The sequence below is a fragment of the Quercus suber genome, unplaced genomic scaffold, assembly GCF_002906115.3.
Source record: "Quercus suber isolate HL8 unplaced genomic scaffold, Cork oak 2.0 scaffold_797, whole genome shotgun sequence".
NCBI lineage: Eukaryota > Viridiplantae > Streptophyta > Magnoliopsida > Fagales > Fagaceae > Quercus > Quercus suber.
The window spans coordinates 68,392-84,088 of NW_027070232.1; the positions used below are offsets into that span (position 1 = coordinate 68,392).

Genomic DNA, 15,697 nt, shown 5'->3' on the forward strand with positions numbered 1-15,697 from the left:
ATAAAAAGGTCTGAGTCTTTTTTCGAACTCCAGGTTGATTTTTCTGTCTTTGAGTTTGTTTTTCTCTTTCATTTTATGTCGAGAGTCATGCTAATGAGTGCCTGCATTAGTTAACAATTATTTTAGAAAAGTTTTGATACTATTTTTATTGGAAAAAAAAAACTATCAAAATATTAATTACTTTTTTTTCTTTTCTCATAAAAATTTTTTTTAAATTGATTATTAACTAATTCCATAAGGACATTCGTTAGCATTTTCCTTCTCTCACTACAAAATTTTCCATTTGACCACATAAAGAAAAAGAAAAGCATTTTTGGACTTTGTCAACAGGTGCCGGCCAGCACCCCCTTTTTTTTCAACCTCAGTTTTGCCATTTCCTAAACTTTTTTTTATCAAACACGCTCACACATGCATTTGAGTCGCTCTCCAACAACGTAGGAGTCTTTAGTCGCCACTTTTTACGATGAAAGCCGGCTTTATTTTCACTCTATGTTTCAGACTCTCATTTTGGACAATAGTTTTATAAATATGATGAAATCTTTATACTTCAACATAGATAGATATTGAATCCATCTAACACCCACAAAAGCTCCACCAAAACTGGAACTTGTTCAATTCTCAAAGCACGGTATGTCAATCTTGTTCTCACACTACTACTCTTTAATCATGTACTCAGGTACTGATTTTCTCTTGAAACCAGTTTTACTACGTGGGTTTTCTGGTTCTTTACACCTGCTTTTGTTATTTGTGCTGTTTATCAAGTTGGTACGCAATAAATTCGAAGTGGGTTATAGTGAAGGTCCAAAGGAAAGGTCTAAGAACATCAGGTGTTTGTACTATAAACAGGCTCAAATTTGTTGTTTGCGTGTTTCTGTGTTTAGTCTAGTGTTGTGCTTGTTGAATTACTTTTATTGGGATAGAAATGGTTGGTCTGATGAAGGGCTAGTGACCCTTTTGGATTTAGCGCTTAGAACACTTGCTTGGGGTGTACTTTGTGTTTATTTGCGTACCCAATTGTTTAATTCAGGTGAATCAAAGTACCCTTTTTTATTGAAAGTTTGGTGGGGTTTCTTCCTCAGCATTTCTTGTTATTGTCTTGTTATAGATATTGTTCTTTATAGAGAACATGTTAGTTTACCAGTTCAAAATTTAGTTTCCGATGTTGTGTGTGTCATTTTGGGTTTGTTTTTCTGTTACGTGGGTTTTAGTGGGAAGGAGGGTGAAGATATCCTTCTTGAAGAACCTCTTTTAAATGAGGATTCTAATACCCGTAATGAAGTTGAGTCAAATAAGTCTAAGGGGAGTGAAAATGTAGCCCCTTATTTGAATGCTAGATTTTTCAGCATTCCTACTTTTTCTTGGATGGGTCCTTTAATTGCAACTAGTCGCTAATCCGTGCGATGCACGAGATTCATTAAAAAAAGACAATAGTGCAATTATCTATTGGATAGTGACTTTCTTTGAATATGATGTTTGCTTCAAAATCACTTAACACATACTTCAACAATCTTACATTGTAAGTATATCTAACATGACCACAATCATCAATTTGCATAATTTGCATATTTTAGAAAGTAACATGCATCATAAACTTGATATCATTCATAATGTTCATAAATTACTGTTAAGAAAATTCTAGTGCATCTATGTTCATAAGAAACTTACCATGATACATATTGTTTTTTTAGGCAACCAATCATGGGTAGTGAGTGGGCCACGCAAGCAAATCCATCTGCCAAGGAATTCATTACAATATAATAAACAAAAATGTTATATGTCTCATAACTAAAAAGCATTGCTACAATCTATTTTTGAATCAATAATTGTAGTGCTGGTAGTCATGATGCAAGTGAGCAAAGAATGAAAAACCATGTAAAATATTTGTCATGGTAAGAACATGGCAACACATACTTACAAAGATGCCCTTAAATCAATGTCATAATTGTGAAGTTAAAATTTTCTTAACAATGACTTATGAACAATTACAAATCATAAGACATATACTTATCTCCTTAAACATATTACTTATTAGTGAACTATTTCATTTTACCCACAAACAAAAAATAAATCATTAAGCAAACTTTTTCCCAAAATCAACCACATAGATAACAAATACTCACAGAGCTCTAGAAATATTGTTCAAGAGCTTCTCAAAATCATCAAAGAAAATAGAAAATCAACCACAATATCTGGATTGTTCTCATTTTGCAGCAGTTTTTGAAGTTGTTTAAATTGGTCATCCAAATATCCTTTTTTATGACCAATACCAATAATTATAATTCCTCTACCAATCCAAAGTAAATTAATTAACAAACCAGTAAAATAACATAATTAAGTCCACCTTCAAAATAACATAATTCTTTCCTCTTTCCATTTCAAAAAGATCTAAAATTCCAATCTGCATAATCTGGTTCTTCTTCCAAACCCAAGAAACCATAAACACCACTCCATACCTAATCCCTACCAATTTTCCCTCACCATACCCAATTCTATGCATATTTAATATCACGGAACCTGATTAGAATTCCCAAAAACAACACTGATTTCCCTAAACCCAAAACTTCTGCAACATTTCAGATTGCATTTGTAGAAGCCTCAGCCTTTAAGGTAATCTTATAGATCTACTAACAATCTCAAATTTGATGGCCAATGATATTATTTTGCTAAGTTTCACATATATGGAAAATGATGCAAAAGATTTGACATGGCTATATAAGACTGTACGCAATTTAGGTAGAAATCAAATGCTTTGTCAATGTTGACATAATTATGTAGGAATAAAAGTTCTTGACTTCAAGAACTAAGAATCAAAAGATAATCCACTTGACTGTATAAGACTAAAATTTCTTGAATCTAAAATATTGTATGTAATTTAGGTAGAAATCAAATTCTTTGTCAATGCTGACATAATTATGTAGGAATGAAAGGCCTTGACTTTAAGAACTAAGAATCAAAAGATAATCCATCTAGTGGACGTTCATTACTATCAATTCATATTAACATTGTAAGTATGGAATCTATTGATGTATATGACAAAGCTCCAATTAAAAACCACAGCAATCAAAACAATCATCCACACCACAACACAGAGTACTGAACCAAAAAGACAAAGCTCCAATTAAAAACCCCAGCATTCAAAATTTCAGCATAACAATCATCCACACCACAACACGAAAGAGGCAGTAACAAAATGTAAAAAGGGAAACAAAAAGCATCAAGCAAAAGAATGGAGCACAAGAAGAACTGGAATTTAGAGATACCTTAATCGAATCCTCCAAGTTCTATCAGTATTTATATAGGCTGAGGAGAGGAAGACAAGAAGGAAGGAAGTCTGATAGGCGGTTATTACTGTGAAATCGTAGAGCAGGAAGGTGGGGAGATTTTCATGGCTTCAAATCGTATTAGATTCTTTCCCCTTTACTGTGAAATTGTAGCAGAAGTTCAAACCAGCTATTTATGCGTAACCGTAGAACAGAAAGGTGGGAGAAATTCAAACGGTCTGTTTCCCGTTCCCAACGCTGTGTTTCTCACACAAAACCCTGATTATTCTCAGTACGTTTTTTTTTTCTCTCCCTTTAAGCTTCCCTCCATGTTACAATCTTCAAACTCTGTCTCCCCAAGTTTCTATTTGGTCACGCAAAACCCTGATTATTCTCTGTACATTTTTTTTTCTTTCTTCCTTTAAGCTAAAAAGGCTCACACAAAACCGGCTACAACGTTTTTTATTTATTTATTTTTTTCCTTTAAGCTGAATTGAAAAGGCTTTGGGTTGGGCTTGATAGAGGAACTAAATAAATAAGAGATAGGCTGGATTAATTATACAAATTTATTATAGGGTGATAATGGAAGTAAATAAATAAGTAGTAGGCTGCATTTATAGGACTGAGATTTATAGGGCTAAAAATTGTAAAAACCATTTTAAAATTGAAGGAAAAATTATTATTTTTCTTTAAAAAATGACGTGGCAGCTGATGTGGTGCAATGTGAGAACAGCAGCATTAAACGTTACGCTTCAGCTTTTAGTAATATATAGATATAGATTGGCAATAAGAAGACATTAGACCTTGAGGATGTCCCTCAACTTGGTCCTAGTGATAGTGTATTTGGGGCCTTTCCAACTTTTAAAAATAAGCTTGAGGCAGAGTGTGGTACAAGTAATTGAGTGACCACACTGAAACTGGCAAAGTCATTAATCTACTCGGCATGGAAAGAGATTCTTTTTACTGGCCTAAACGTGCTGACATTCTCACTGGCTTCCTATGTTGGACCATATCTTATTGAAACTTTTGTTCAATACCTTAATGGGGAGAGACAGTACAAGAATGAGGGCTATGTTCTGGTTTCAGTGTTTTTTGCCGCAAAACTTGTTGAATGCATCTCGCAGAGGCACTGGTTCTTTAGGGTGGCACAGGTTGGAATTAGGGTCCGATCAATATTGATTGCATTGATTTATAATAAAGGTCTGACCCTTTCATGCCAGTCAAAGCAGGGCCACACTAGTGGGGAGATCATCAATTTCATGACTGTTGATGCTGACAGAGTTGTTGATTTCAGTGGGTATATACATGAAACTTGGATGATTATTGTTCAAGTTGTTATTGCGATGTTACTTTTGTATAAAAATCTTGGGCAAAAATCTTGGGCTTGCTTCAATTGCGGCTTTGGTTGCAACCATACTTGTTATGTTGGCTAATGTTCCTTTGGGAAGATTACAAGAAAAGTTTCAGGACAAGTTAATGGAATCAAAGGACAAAAGGATGAAGGCAACATCTGAGATTTTAAGTAACATGAGGATTCTCAAGCTTCAAGGATGGGAAATGAAGTTTCAATCAAATATCATGGAGCTCAGGGGAACAGAGGCAGGGTGGTTGAAGAAGTTTCTTTACACTTCGGCATTTTCCTCTTTTGTCTTCTGGGGTGCTCCTACATTTGTGTCCGTGTTCACTTTTGGTTCTTGTGTGTTGATGGGGATTCCACTTGAGTCGGGGAAAATCTTATCTGCACTTGCAACGTTTAGGATTTTTTTTAGGAACCCATCTATAGTCTTCCTGATACAATCTCAATGATAGCTTAAACGAAAGTGTCCCTTGATCGAATTGTGTCCTTCCTTTGTCTTGATGACTTGCAGTCTGATGTGATAGAGAGGCTTCCAAGAGGTAGTTCTGATACAGCAATAAAGATTATTGACGGGAATTTTTGTTGGGATTTATCTTCCTCAAGTGCAACATTAAAAGATATAAATTTGAAAGTGCAACAAGGCATGAGGGTTGCTGTTTGTGGAACTGTTGGCTCAGGCAAGTCAAGTTTGCTTTCCTGTATCGTGTTAGAAGTACCTGAGATATCTGGGAAAGTTAAGTTATGTGGGACAAAGGCATATGTTGCTCAGTCACCTTGGATACAAGGTGGCAAGATTGAAGAGAACATATTGTTTGGGATGGAGATGGAAAGAGAAAAGTATGAGAAGTTCCTTGAAGAAGGACTTAGAAATTTTCCCATTTGGTGATCAAACAGTCATCGGTGAGTGAGGAATCAATTTGAGTGGTGGACAGAAGCAAAGGATCCAAATTGCGCGTGCTTTGTAACAAGATGCAGATATCTATTTGTTTGATGATCCGCTTGGTGCAGTGGATGCTCATACAGGATCCCACCTGTTTAAGGTAATTTATTTTTCGTAATCTAATTCTATTATATTCAGTGTTAAATGATTTTCAATCTTATTACGTATATATGGTTGCAGGGGCGTAGCCAAGAATAAATACTTTGGGGGGGGGGGGGGTTGTAACAGAGATATACTAAATATAATTCTTAAGTCTATTGGATACAAAATTATCAACTTTCATATATCATCATATGTGATCACTGCATTTGATGCACTTGCCATGGCAGCAAGTTTAGTAGGAGGATTTTTGCCTTGATAAGCAAAGTCCATCCTATGGTAGCAATCTAATGCTCCATGACCAGATTTTCCACAAATCTGACAGCTTGGACGTTCATGCTTAAAGTTTTGAGGAGAGTGTTGTGAAGAAAAATTCTGAGGAGTGAAGTGTGAAGGTCCTTGTGGAGAGAAATGTGGTGCCTGTGGTGAAGAGAGATGTTGCTGTCCACCACCAAAATGTGGCTGTCCTCCTCCAAAATTATTGTATCTGCCACCTCCCCTTCCTCTATTGAACTGATTTCTTCCTCTTCCTCTACCAGGATTATGATTCTGTGACTGATTTTGTGAGCTGCTACCAGCTTTGCCATTTGAAGCAAACATTGCTAGTGAGTGAGAGACTGAATCAAGATGATCAGTCATTGCTTGTTCTTCACTTTGTAGCATAATAGCAAGTTGTTCATATGATATAGGATCACTCCTAGTCCGAATTGCAGAGCTGAAATGTGCAAATTCTCTAGGAAGTCCTCTGAGTACAATACAGATTAGCTCTTCATTATCAACAGCCACTCCCATAGCTAGGAGTTTATCACGTGCAACCTTGATCCTTTGAAGAAAAGAATTCACTGATTCATTCCCTTTCTTGATACCTTGAAGTTCAAGTTTAAGATTCAAGATATTAGCTCTTGAAGTAGAAGTGAACCTCTGTTCAAGAGTGTTCCAAACTTCTCTTGAGCTAGTTACACCAACCACTAGTGAAAAAACTTGTGGAGTAAGAGTTGAGTTTATCAAGGAAAGGAGTGCCTTATCCCTGATTCTCCAAGATTGGAAATCTGGATTAACAACTGAAGTTGTGTTTCCTGATGAATCAAGTACAAACTGTGATGGCTTTAGTGCTGTGCCATCAATGTGTTCAACCAAGGAATAAGCTTCAAGTATGGTGAGCAGTTGATGCTTCCATGGAATGTAGTTATTGTAATCGAGCTTGATTGACATGAGATTGGACATATTTGAGAGTAATAGTAGTGGTGATTGAATGGAGGCTGAAGAGGTAGGAGCTGTGTGTGTGGATTGAGTAGTCTCTGTTTGAGGTGATGAAGCCATTGACTCTGATACCATGTAGAAATTCAAGCTTGAAGTATGATCAACAATGGAGGATGAACAGAATAACAGAAAAGAAAGAATCACGAGAGAGAGAGAGAGAGAGAGCAAAGCAGATGAGAAAATAAAATGGAGAAAAATGACTTCTATTTTATCAAGCTTAAATTGAATACATTAGTCCCTATTCTATTTATAGTGTTAAGTATAATACAAGTTTGGATCTTCAGAAGTACAACTGCTCATAACAAATTCCCAACTGATTGTAGTCTTTGCTCCGCAAATACCGGAATGACAGTCTGGCTTGGATTGACAGTTATTGTTGGAATTGTAACTGAAAACCCAGAGCTCCAAGAACCTTGCGTTCCCTATGCACAGAAGTCTACTAAAGGAGATGATCTCAAACGACACCGTTGAGCACCCTTATAATAACATACAGAAAACGGTACCGTTCTAATAAACATAAACGACACCGTTCTCTTATTATTAACTCAGCTTCACTTATAACAATATAAGAAACGGCACCGTTTAGTTTCAAAGAGATGTTAGACTCAAAATACTAGCCGTTACACTTCTTCTTCTTCGATTTTGAACTTTTGTTTCTGAGTGTCTGTGCTTTCTTCAACATATTGCACTCCTAATTTATCAATCTTTTACACACATTCTAATGGACAGAAACTACGCTGGGGATTACACAAATATTTCGAGGGCTTTGATTGGTAAGAGAGAGAGAGAAGACAGAAAAGAGTATTTGCATTGTTTTGCAGTGTGGAAGATAAGGAGGGAATTATAAAAGAGTGCAAAATAAAGATGTGTAAAAGGCATTATTTACACTCTGCAATCAAACATTGATACATAAGATTTTTCACATTAAAATATAGTGCCCGATACTCACAATAACAACCCATTAAAAACCAATATAATTCAATATTTACTAAAAAAAAGAAAACAGATCATAAACAAGAAAAAGTTATTGCTCTTCTGAGGGTCTGAGATTGAAATAATTTATTTTTTTTAAGGCGAAAAGCACGTTTTAGTCCCTACATTTTCAGGCGATTTTCATTTTAGTCTCTATATTTTATTTTTACCACTTTTAGTCTCTATCCTGAAAAACGCTTCTTGTTTTAGTTCCTGCCGTTACATCAAAGACAGAAAATATACACTTGACAAACGGCAGAATTAAAAAATATTAAATTAATGTCCACGTGGCCTAATTTAATAATAAAAAATATTTTTTGGCATTAAAAAATACCACATCAGCATTTAAATTAAAATAAATTAATTTATTAATGTTAACTAAATAAAAAAAATTAAAAACAGAATTAAAAACTAATAATTATATGAATTGAGATCTAAAGTGTCTTGAACAAGAACAATAAGAACAAATTTCCAAATCCAAGAACACAATCCAAAAAAAAATAAAACTTTCGCTTTCAAATTATTTTCCGGCGTTTTCTCGGCGACCAAACAGAGAAGGCTTTCATTCCTACTCTCTTTTTCCAAATTTCTTGGCTCACCCAAAAAGCTTCCTTTCCCATTTCCGCTTGAGAAATCGACGAGCTGCTAGGACTCCCTTCCAGGTGTGCCATTGAAGACCCAACAAACCCAGAAAAGAATAAAACTTTCACTTTCAAATGATTTTCCGGCGTTTTCTCGGCAACCAAACAGAGAAGGCTTTCATTTCTACTCTCTTTTTCCAAATTTCTAGGCTAACCCAGAAAGCTTCCTTTCCCGTTTCCGCTTGAGAAATCGACGAGCTGCTAGGACTCCCTTCCAGGTGTGCCATTGAAGACCCAACAAACAAACAACTTCGTACAAAGGAAAACAGTGAAGGAAGAAAATAAAACCCAGCAAACGAAAGCAAGCTGGTATCGGCGAGATCGGCGGCATTGAGGACGATGAAGGTGGTATCGGTGACGATGTGGAGGTGGATGGCGACGGAGCCCTTTGAACTGCTCCATAGTTAAAGCAAAAGCAAAGATAGAGATTTTGGATGAGGACACAAAATCCAAACTTGCACAAAACCCAGATTAGAAATCTTTCATTAGACCCACATGCACAAAATAAAAAAAATTTACCAAAAAAAATAATAAAAAAAGATTGTACCTTGGATCGTTTTGGGTTAGGTGGAGGAGGAGATGAGAGGCCACGCTTGTAAAGTTTGTTTGGTTTCTGAAAGTTTGTTTGGTGTTGTTGGGTTGTAGTTGGCGTTCTTGGTCTCTGAAAGTTTGTTTGGTTTTTATAATTTTTTTTTTTTTTTTTTAATTTCTGGGTTTGTGTTCTTGAATTTGGATTTGTAGTCTTGTTGTTCTTGTTTAAGACACACTTAGATTTCAATTCATATGATTTTTAGATTTTAATTCTGTTTTTAATTTTTTTATTTAGTTAACATTAATAAATTAATTTTTTTAATTTAAATGCTGACGTGGCATTTTTTAATGTCAAAAAATATTTTTTATTATTAAATTGGGCCACGTGGACATTAATTTAATATTTTTTAATTTTGCCGTTTGCCATGTGTGTATTTTTCGTCTCTGATGTAACGGTAGGGACCAAAATAGGAAGCGTTTTTCAAGATATGGACTAAAAGCGGTAAAAATAAAATGTAGGGACTAAAATAGGAATCGTCTGAAAATATAGGGACTAAAATGTGTTTTTCGCTTTTTTTTTAATTATTCTTTATTTTATAAGATAGTCCAAACGAGAAGTTGGTGGAAGAAAGAAAAAGACCATCTGTTCATGAACCATCTTTGGAAGTACAACATTACTGATCATAATCGGATTAGATAAATTGGACAATCTTGTTCAAACAAACAACCAGAAACACAAAAAACAAAATCATCCATTTACGGGCTTTGGGCAGTGTAGTCTGGTAGCAGCAAAAGAATTGTTGACCCTATTGATTGATCCTCATCCTTCTCTGTTTTTGTTTTTTTTTTATAAACACATCCTTCTCTCTATAGCTTCAACACCCTTTGCTACACTCCTGTTGAGTCACCTCATCCACCACACCATTAGTATTTTTTATATTTATTTTTTAAATTTAATTTTTTTACAATATGAACTATATAAATATATTGATTTTACAAATTTATTTTAGGCGGTTTTAACTTTACAAATTTATTTTAGGGGGTTTTAACTTTACATATTCATTTACTTTAATTTTGATGTTATAACTAAATAATAAATCAATGGAAAATCAAAACAAAAGTGTTGTCTATGTATATTCCTCTTAGGCAGTTTTAAATTTAAATATTATTTTACCCTTTTATCTTCCTTATTTTGGCTCTTCTTATCCTCATCATGTTATTATAAATTTGCCACTTGATCTCTTCAATTCTATGCTTATTTTTTCTATACAAAAAAAGGGTTCTCTCTCTCTCTCTCTCTCTCAGAGAGTTAAAAAAAAAATTTAAAATTGATGGATTTTTATTATTATTTTTCTTGCATTTCTACCTTAGATTGATGAATGTTTGTGTTTTTTAGAATTCTACTTTTGATTGCTTATAACTGAAAAATGAAATCAATGAAGAATAAAAAAATATTTTTTAAAAATTGTCTATAAAAAATGTATTCACAAGTCTTGCTTAATCATTGCTAGTAGAAAAAAATACAACTTGATAGCTGCCCATAGGACGATCTCCAACTAGAGGTTTGTACCCTCATTGTCCTGTTTTGACTAATTCATATGTGTTTCTTAATGCAAATTTTCTTTTTATCCTTTTATTTACAACACTAAATTCTTTTAATGAATGGTGTTTGTTGTTGATCTAATTTGGAAAAAACTTCATATTATAATATGTTATATTTTCTGTTGTTGTCAGGTTTTAGTTTATTTGGAAAATTACAAGATAGTTTGAACAAGCTGATGAAGAATAGTTAGTTCAGTTGAAAACAATGGTTTTTGGGAAATTTCCTTTCGCTATTTAAAAATATTTTGTTTAACAAATTAGTAGTAAATTGTTATGTATTTTTTATATGATGTTCTTAGATGCTTGGGTAATTGCTTTAAGTGTTTACAAATATTTTATGTTATTCTTTATCTTCCTTATCTTATAATATTCTTTAAAAATACCTTTAATCCATTCCATTCATTTCCTTTTTACCTTACCGAACATACTTAAGAATATATCACTCACCATTGCTGATAGCAAGCACCTTAGTGGATTCCATTGCTGTCGGTATCCTATGGGCCACAGTTATTACAGTGCAACTTTTGAATTCTGTTTGTATCGTTTTCTGGATAATAGAATCTGCTGCATTATCAATTGATGTCATGGCTTCATCAAGCACTAGTATCTGACTTCTCTTCAGTAATGCACGTCCCAAACAAAATAATTGTCGTTGTCCCAGGCTCCAATTGGATCCATCTTGCATAACTGCAATTCAGATTATTAGTTGTGATTTTCTGAACCAATGAAATCAAAAACCTAAATACACAATATCTTACCTAAGGAATTCAGACCCTTCACTTTTTCTTGAATAGACTCTCGAAGCTCACATTTTCCTAGAACCTGTTACACAATAAGAAATACTCTCGATCTTAGGTAATTAGGAAAAATTAAGTATAATAGTTATTATTTCTTAGATGTTGATGTGATGACAATTAGTTTTCTTTAACCACAACAAGTTGACCTGACATTAAATTGAATAACATTTTGAGGGATATGCCATATTACCAAGAATATTAAATCTAGTTATTATTATAAAAATGCTATAATACATAGAAGTTGTTAGAGTTGTATAGGCCCATGCAAATTATTAGGTAGTCAGTAGTCTCAAAGCAATGCTTTGGGCTCTCATATGAGGGGTGGGTTCCAATAATCCATTCATTGGGTTAGTTAGTTTGTGGGCACTCGTCAATCCATGCATTTTTTGTCCTCCACTACATCAAGGGTACCTTGTTCCACGGTTAGAATTTATCGTCTTGGTCCTTCGAGCCTTCACTTGGTGATTTACTTTTTCACTTGACATAGAAAAAATCAAACGGTGTCTACTCTTACTAACACTGAGGCTGATTACCATGCTCTTGCTAATGCCACCTCAAAGCTTCTTTGGTTATGCTAACTACAAGAGGACATAGGTGTTTATCTACCTTCTACTACTGTCACGCAGCTTTGTTCAAATATTCTATAATGATGTTTTCCATGGCAAGACTAAGCACATTGAGATCGATTTTCATTTCATCCGGCACCATTTCCTTCAAGGAAGGCTACAACTTCATTTTGTCTCATTTGAAGATCAACTTGTCAACATCTTCACCAAATTTTATCCACCAAACCATTTCAATGATCTTGTATCCAAACTTAAGTCGGCTTCTTTAAACCCATCTTCACTTTAAGGGGGCTATCGGAGTTATATCGGCCTAAGCCCATATGTGAGCTCAAGCCCGTTGTAATAATAATAATAATAATTATTATTATTATTCTTCTTATTATTATTGTATTTGTTCTACTAGTAGTACAGATCCTATTAATTCAATTAGTTCTAGGATTATTAGTACCAGTTCTATAACTTCTATTATTCATAAAGTTTTGTACTTATAAAAATCAAGGGAGTCAATATCGTACCCGAGGCAGTACCGGTTTGGCCAGCGGTACGATATATTTCGGATGCCGGTCAATACTGGTGTATCGTTTCGGGTTTACCACTATTTTTTATATTTATAAATAAATAAATAAATATATATACATACATACATACATACATACATATATATATATATATATATATATGTATTTATATATATACATATATATATAATATATATATATAAGTTTTATGCAATGGAACATTTAGTATATTTCGCATTTAATAACAATACACATGATGACCAATTTGAACATATCCAAGAATATTTTAAAAAAAAGTGCACCCCTATTCAATAGAATACATGTANTGCTTTTCATCTCTGTGTGAGTGGCGGTAGGTCATGAAACACTGTTCAGGTGTCTTCTCCACATAAATGCGGCCAGAAAAGCTGTTGCAATGCATTGAATACGGTGGCAGCAGCCTTTCCCTCAGATATTTCTTCATCCTTATCGTTTTTGAGTGTGCTTTGAGCTTATCTTGATCAGGTGGGCTCCTCGGACGATCAACCAGGCTTTTCTCCGGCTCAATTAGTCTCCGCTATCATACCAGGGTAAAACTTCCTCCTCGGACAGGAAATGTCCTCCTCGGACTGGAGACATCCTCCTCGGAAAGCGATGATCCTCTGCCCAGAGGATTCCGCTCCAATCTGGACCTTGCATTCTACTCATCCTTCTCTTCGGATGTGAAACAGTTCTCTCGTGGGTGTTCGGCCCGTTAATTTGGGCCTGATCCTTTTATCCCCCACAATATATATATATAAGTTTTATGCAATGGAACATTTAGTATATTTCGCATTTAATAACAATACACATGATGACCAATTTGAACATATCCAAGAATATTTTAAAAAAAGTGCACCCCTATTCCATAGAATACATGTAATGTGTTATGTTAAATTTAAATTATTATATAAGTTTATAATTATAGATTTTTTTTTTCTTTTCAAATATAAGTACACTACTATATTATTAAAATTTTAATTTTAAAGTAATTTTTTGAATATTTATAATTTTTATTGCTTTTTTTAGTGCCCATATATTTGATTTCCAATACCTATTTTGTTTGTATTTTTCGGTCAAAAACTAATGAGTTTGGTCCAAATAGAATAAAATTTCAAACTTTTCAACCCATAAATTAAGGAAAAAAATTTATATCTTGAGCCCAAAACTGAAAAAATAAATTTTTGTACCAAAATGGACTGAATGAATCGAAGTGGACTAAATGGACCAATATGGATCAAAATGGACCTAATTGAAACAATATGGATCGTAAGGACCAAAGTGAAAGCAATGGACCAATGTAGATCAAATTGGACTGAATGGACCAAAACAGACCGAAGTGAAGTAGTGAACCAAAGCGGACCAAATAGACCGAATAGACAGAAGTGGCCTCATTTTTTTTTTTTTGAAGAAAAGGAACAGCAGGTATTCTATCACGTCATATAGATCCAGAAACTCAAGAAATTGACCGAGGATAAATACTGGTTTTAGTGGCCTAGTAAAATTACTTCATGAACATTCCACCACAAAGACAATCTCTATTCTCACATCGATATAATATCAACAACAAGAAGATCATCATCAAAATCTGGTCAAATCCAAATCCAAATCCAAACTAAAAATTGACCGGACCAAAAAGAGCCCGGATTCATAACCGCCAGCACTCATTTCCGCCATAATGACCAAGCTCGACATTGCCTCCACGTGTACAACTCTCTGCACCTGGGCCTCTCACCCCCTCTCATTTCATTTAAAAGCAACTTAACATGGTACATTGCTATGCTAAAAATTAAAATTGGTAAATAAAAACCTTACCTCCCATATTTCCTGATCAGTATGCTTTGACAGGGGATCGAGATTGTATCTCACAGAGCCACTAAAGAGTGTTGGATCTTGTGGTATGATTCCCAAACGTGATCTTAGATCATGAACCCCAATTGAAGAAATGTCAATGCCATCTATAATAATCATTCTCTCAGTTGGCTCCACCAAACGAAACAAAGCACTAATAGGAATTGTCTTTCCACTACCAGTCCTCCCAACAATCCCAATTTTGTGCCCTCCTTCAAATACACAACTTATCCCCTGAAGAACTAGGGCAGCACTGGTCCAATACCTCACCTGATTGATGCAATGTAATAATAATAGTTAGTACATTTCCATAACTCTAAAACTTGGTGATGGATACTCTTTTTTTTTCTTTTTTTTCTTTTTTTTGCAATTTGTTCATGGTTACCTTTAAATCATATATCTTCACTTCACCAACGACAGGCCAATTGTGCATGGGTCGATGACCTTGTATTATTTCTTCAGCTTCACAAGGAATATGCATGTACTATTCTAGCCTTTCTACAAAAGTAATTAAATTTTCTACTGAGCACCTGTAGGGTATATTTTTTGTGGCCCAAGCCCAAAAGGTTTGGATTATGAGCCCAATAAACCCAGAACAATTTTGGCAAAGAAAATGTTGGTTAGAAAATACACTATATAAGCAATGTTTTATAATCTAGTCTCCCATCTATCTATCTATATATATATATATATTAATAACTTACGTTCAAAGAAAATCCAATTAAATTTTAATTGGATTCTCAATTTTGCGCAATGTGTTCTATTTGATTTTTAATTTTTTGTCAAGTGAATTATTGAGTGTAAAAATCGAAGAGTCCAAATCCAATTAAATTCTAAATTGAATTTCAATTTGAGTCTAATTTTTCACCATGTATCCATCTAAGTTTTTAATTTTTGTGGCTAGTGAATTAATGGATGAAAAAACCGAAAAATTAAATTCTAAATTATATATATATATATATACACATATAAATGAGAAACCATTACATATTTTAAAAATGTATGGTTTAAGAAAAGAATAAGCTAATACCATATATAGTTTGAATCTCTTCTAAATTTTTTTTTATAATTTGAACCATATATTTGTGATTATTTTTGGACATTTTATAATAAAATGGAGGCTGTTTTCAAGGGTAAATATTTTAAAAATTGGAGCCTAAACTTTGACACACCCTAGCATCAACAAGGATATGACATTTGTACTAAAATAATCTAGTGTTAATCGGAAGCAACAAGCAAGGGATTGAACTTTAGAAAGCCGTTGCGCATTAGCGCTTTAGAAAGA

At 34.1% G+C, this 15,697-nt stretch overlaps 1 long non-coding RNA gene and 2 pseudogenes across 1 annotated transcript; 1 reads left to right on the forward strand and 2 right to left on the reverse strand.

The window, feature by feature from the left end:
- The first annotated feature begins 502 nt into the window (after nucleotides 1-502).
- On the forward strand, nucleotides 503-5,755 carry LOC136064907 (ABC transporter C family member 3-like; annotated as a pseudogene).
- Nucleotides 5,756-8,292: 2,537 nt separating this feature from the next.
- LOC136064909 (uncharacterized) lies at nucleotides 8,293-9,351 on the reverse strand. Its single transcript, XR_010626562.1, has 2 exons — nucleotides 9,077-9,351; nucleotides 8,293-8,922 (listed from the first exon to the last, which is right to left on the reverse strand). It is a non-coding gene; the product is annotated as an uncharacterized LOC136064909 (long non-coding RNA).
- A 1,750-nt stretch (nucleotides 9,352-11,101) lies between these two features.
- Nucleotides 11,102-15,697, reverse strand: part of LOC112033930 (ABC transporter C family member 10-like) — an 8,954-nt pseudogene continuing 4,358 nt past the window's right edge.